This window comes from Euphorbia lathyris, chromosome 3, assembly GCF_963576675.1.
Source record: "Euphorbia lathyris chromosome 3, ddEupLath1.1, whole genome shotgun sequence".
Classification (NCBI taxonomy): Eukaryota; Viridiplantae; Streptophyta; class Magnoliopsida; order Malpighiales; family Euphorbiaceae; genus Euphorbia; species Euphorbia lathyris.
The window spans coordinates 111,785,010-111,790,666 of record NC_088912.1 but is presented as its reverse complement, the minus strand read 5'-3'; the positions used below and the strand labels follow the sequence as shown (position 1 = coordinate 111,790,666).

At 39.4% G+C, this 5,657-nt stretch overlaps 1 non-coding gene across 1 annotated transcript; it reads right to left on the bottom strand.

Annotated features, from left to right (window-relative positions):
• Positions 1-5,279: 5,279 nt before the first annotated feature.
• LOC136225085 (small nucleolar RNA R71) lies at positions 5,280-5,386 on the bottom strand. Its single transcript, XR_010686822.1, has one exon. It is a non-coding gene; the product is annotated as a small nucleolar RNA R71 (small nucleolar RNA).
• Positions 5,387-5,657: the final 271 nt, after the last annotated feature.

The window sequence follows — 5,657 nt, the reverse complement described above, 5'->3', positions numbered from 1 at the left end:
AAGTTAGATGTGAAGTCTATTAAGTGCACGTTTATTGGATACGGTGGTAATGATTTCAGATATCGGTTCTGGGACAGTCAGAACAGGAAGATTATTTGCAATCGGGATGTTGTTTTCAACGAGCAGATAATGTACAAGGATTGTCTGGGCGCATCTAATACTGGTGATGCAGGACCAGAGGTCGTGGACCTAGACATCACGAATTTTGGTGGGAGTAAGGAGGTAGTTGTGGAGGAGACAGTTGTGGTGGAGGCAGTTGTGGAGGAGGCAGTAAGGAGGTATTATGTTTTCAAAGCTTTATGAAGTCGATACACCTTGCACTCCTCTTCCTTCTTCACATATCCCTTTGGTTGTTCAACATACACTTTTTCACTAAGTTCACCATGTAGAAAAGCACATTTGACATCAAGTTGAAATATTTTCCAACCTTTGTGTGCGGCTACTGCAGTGATGGTTCGAACAATGTCTAGTCTTGCAACTGGAGCATAAACCTCTGAGTAGTCTACTCCTTCCCTTTGCGAGTACCCTTTTGCTACGAGGCGTGCTTTGTATTTTATCACCTCACCATGTTCATTCCTCTTAGTTTTGTAGATCCATTTGACCCCAATTTTCTTAGTACCGCTAGGTAAATCTGTTAGAACCTATGTCCTGTTCTTCTCAATACACTGAATTTCAGAATCCATTGCAATCCTCCATTTTTCTTCTTCAACAGCTTCTTCAAAGAATATAGGATCTTCAACATCACATCACTACAAGAAAATTGATTTTTGGTAACGGAAAAAGTTGTTGCCAAAAATATGTTTGGCAACGACATGTCATATTTTGCAACGACTTTTGGTCGTTTTGATACATTCCGTTACTAAAGGTTTATGCAACGACTTTTTGTTGTTGCTAAAAATATATATTTGGCAACAAAACGCTTATTGTGAAAGCTTTGTCTTTGCGAAATCTTGATCGTAGGTGAGAGAATGAAAGTTGTCTTTTGCTACAAGTGTCAGCGTTTCTATATATTATAACGTATCACAACAAGTTTTGACGTGTTATATATGTTGGTATTTTGCAACAACATTTATTGTTGCTGTTTATTTTGACGTTTCGCAACAACACCTGTCGTTGCTATATATTTTCCTATTGCGCAGCAATACCATCGTTGCTAATATTATATTAATAGTAACAACTTTCATGTTGCCAAAGTAATTTTTTACTTTTTTTTGTTTTCCAATTATTTTAGAAATTATGATATGTTTTTATTAATTTATTTTGGACTTTCCTGTTGACGGTTCTTGAAACGTTTGGGTTTTCTATTACTTTTAGAGATTGGATTCTTAACATCCTATCCTCATCACGGATTTCAGTTATGCTGGGCGGAGCCCCCAAAGGCTATGTTAGTTGCTCGAGAGGAGTTAGACATGGAGATCCCCTTTCCCCTATTCTGTTCGGAATCGCTGAGGACTTTTTTTCCAGATGGATGTCGAATCTTGAAACTGAGGGAGCTTTCACTCCTATGTGTTATTCCGGTGGCAACAAATTTTCTTTCCCATCTTCTGTATACTGACGATGTCCTAATTTTTGGGGTTGCCTCCATGAGGAATATTCGCACTCTCAAGTCCGTGTTTCAATTTTATGGTTCAGTCTCGGGTCAACAGGTGAGTTGGAACAAATCGTCAATCTATCTTGGTAAATTTGTCACTCGAACCCGTGCGAACCGCCTCCCGCATTTCCTATGGATCCAGGAGGAAAAGCTACCGTTCACCTATTTGGGTGTGCCGGTCTTTAAGGGAGCTCCAATAGCTCGGTTCCCCTACAGCCTGGCCGACAAGTTCCTTAGGCAATTCAGTAAATGTAAAGGGACTGCCCTTTCGCTTGCAGGAAGGCTAACTCTTGTGAAATCTGCTGTGACAAGGGCCTTAGTTCATTCTTTTCTTGTCTACAAATGGCCGGTAAGCCTTCTTAAGAAATTAAACAGATGTGTCCGGAACTTCTTGTGGACAGGCTGCACTGATAAACGGAAGCTGGTTACGGTGCCATGCCATGTCGGTTGCCAAAGTTTGGAAGCCGGGGGGCTTGGTATCAAGGATTACAGGCTTTTTAATCAGGAATTGCTAGGGAAAATGAGTTGGGATCTGCTACAGGGTGATAGCTGGATCATCAACTTACTGAAATGTCAGTTTTTTTCAAGCACAGGGTCTCGAAACCTTCAATTGCACCTTCTTCAGTATGGTCGTCCTGTAGGCTGTCATATGCTACAGTGAGAGGCCATTCGCATTGGTGGATTGGTCAAGTCTCCCGTCTGAACTTTTGGACGGACAGTTGGATCCACCCTACTATGGCTGAGCAACTCGGCTGGTCACCTGCACGTCAGCGGCAAACGTTCAGCAGTGTGGATCATTTCCTGACTGACTCGTCCTGGCACCACATTGACCAGCTCCCGACGGCAGTCCAGGGTAATATTCTCGCGGTTTCGCGTGGCTTAGATCCCAGTGACTTGTGCATTTGGAAACCTTCTACTAAAGGAAAATTCACGGTCAAGGAGATGTATCAATCCCTTTGTACGGAGCTGACCCCGGTTAATTGGCACCGGTTTGTATGGGGAACTCACATCCCACCATCCCGTTCAATAACCTTATGGAAGGTGATGTATGGTAAAATCTTAACACAGAACATTCTTCAGCAGAAAGGAATCCATCTAGTTTCCCGGTGTGTTTTGTGTCTATCATCGGTGGAAAGCATTGATCATCTTTTTCTGCAATGTTCATTCGCAAGACGGCTTTGGTAGGAAATTGGGTCTATTTTCAGTCAGCGGCTAATGCAAAATGACAATTTCGATATTTTTTTGACAGACTCATCCGATGCAGGTTTGGTGCTCAAGTGGCTGTTGTTTGGAGTTTGGCTGTCGTGAGCTGCGTATGGCTGATCTGGCGAACGAAGCCTTATTTGGCACGGAGCTCCCTTCAATCCAAATCGGTCTCCATATGCTAACCCGCCTAATTCGGGAAGCAAATAGGAAAGTGTTAAGCCCAAAATATACCTAAAATATCATTAACATTTACATCATTTTTATTACAAATTCGTGTTATTTATATCTGTTTAGATTACTTTTACTCTCGAATATCTTTCTTTCTTGCAAGGTACCTAAATATTTGGTAAAATCCAAATAGGAACGAAAAAGGATCTAAAACAGAAGAAAAACCCTACAAAAGGAGTCAAAGACGACGTAAATCGAAAGCGCCAAGTCGAAGACACGAATGAAAGCTAAGAAGTGAGAAAAATCACCGGGCCGCGACAGTGGATCCTCAACCCACGGCCGCGACACGCGTGGTATAGCTATTTCTCCCCTTCGTCCGAAGCTCAACTCAATGCTACGTCATTCATGGCCGCGGATTACCATCCTCGGTAAGTGCATAAAATTTACAAAGAGCATTTAACACATGCTGAAAATCCAAGAAACGCGTTCGTTCAAGTGGATAAAGACGTCCTTTCACAACGGACACGACTCTTAACCAACGAATACATCACTTCAAACACAACCCTTCAACATCTATAAATAAAGAGTTGATGTTGAGAAAAAGTGGCTGTGAAATGTTATAATATAGATATAGAATCAGAGCGTAGAACTTATGTCGAAGTTCTAAGTAAACACATTTCGAGAGTTAGAAATTAGATTCTGTACAAAACAAGATGAGGTACACATATTGTTTATAGTTTAATTACAACTCAGTAGCGTTTAGACATTGTTCCTGTTTTAGTTTGCATCATGGTAGTGGCCGACCGAATCCCTATTACGAAGTTACAGCGAGAAGATTGAGTAGAGTGTTCGCCCCTGAGCCTGACAACCTCTTAGGAAACCCAAGGAAGCGGAACCGATCAAGCCCTTCACTTGCACGCCCTCGAAGAACTCGATGCTCCTTGTTCTCTGTAAACTTGTATCAATTTATATTTCATCTAATAAAGTCCGTTCTATTCGACAAATCGTTATGCAGCACTTATGGTAACCAATCCAATATAAGTGAGGCTGGTGTTTTCATTAATATGCACTTGAATTCAAAATCATTACAAGGAAACTTTGTTGAACACTTAGGCAAATTATCATCTCGAAAGAGTTTTAATTTGAGTAAGGGCAACTATCCCGAAAGGGTTTTGTCGCGTTCAAAGCCAATTAATTAGAGGTTCCGTCATTTATTTCATCATCATAATTGATACAAAGTTTAAGTTGTTTTCTTTGCTTAATGCAAATGAATAAATTCTTTCGTTTTTCTAAAAAGTTCTAAATGTTCCTGTTTTGTAAAATTCATCCTTAAAATCAGAAGACCTTTCTAACAATCGATTTATTCTAAATATAAAATCTTATTCCAGCATTTTCAAATACTCAAAGTTCACAAATTCAATTAAACAAATTTCCTAAATTCAATTAAACTAATTTTCACTTTTCATTTACATTTAATAGTAAATCTAACTAGTTCGAAATTAACAAATTCAAAAAATAAGTTTTTTCGTTAAAAAACGTATCCCTGTGGGATCAATATTTTTATTACTACAAGCGAAACCGTGCACTTGCGGAAATCGCTCAACAAGTTTTTGGCGCCGTTGCCGGGGATACGCCAAAATTTTTGACAAAATTTTTATTTTTCGTATTTTATTTTCGAATATAGGTTTATACATTATTTTTATACAATTTTTATATTTTATTTATTTTCAGTTATATAACATACTTGTTTTCAATTTTGTTTTGAAGGTAGTTTGGCTCGTGTAACAATTTCAAGTTCATGCGCAGTTTGCGAAATTCGGGCACGCCACCAGATCCTTTAGATCCAGAAATTGAAAGAACACTTAAGAAAAACAAGAAAAACAAGAAAAATATAGACAAAACACCCTTAAAAACCAAAGTAGACCAGCCAGAGATTATGGCCGATCCACCGACACTTATGGATTATGCTAGGCCAGGAATGGCCGGTGTAACTAATAGTGTAGTTAGACCCCGTATAAACGCAAATCAATTTGAAATTAAGCCTGCTTTGCTTAATATGTTGCAAAACAACGTAACGTTTTATGGACTACCTAACGAAAACCCTAATGCACATTTGACAAATTTCTTAGAAATTTGTGACACTTTTAAAATTACTGATGTAACAGCCGAAGCAATCAAACTTCGCCTCTTTCCTTTCACTTTGAAGGATAAGGCAAAAATTTGGTTAACTTCTATGCCTGCTGCAACATTTGAAACTTGGGACCAATTAGCCCAAGCATTTTTACAAAAATATTTTCCCTTAGCAAAAACCGCAAGAGTCATCAAAGAGTTGACATCTTTTACACAAAATGATAATGAAACTCTTTATGAAGCTTGGGAACGTTTTAAAGAACTTCAATGTTTATGCCCACACCACCAACTGCCAGATGCACTTTTAATGCAGACATTCTATAATGGATTAAATCCTACAACTAGAGGTTCATTAGATGCTATGTCTGGAGGGTTATTTATGAAGAAGACGTCCGCCCAAGCAAGAGAACTTTTGGAAGAAATGGCAATCAACAGCAGTATGTGGCCCGCCGAGCGTGGCCATATACCGACGGCGAAACCATCATCCTCAGGTACATCATCGGTTAAAGGTATAATGAATCTTGATCCTGTAGCAATGTTACAAGCCCAATTTTCTGCCTTA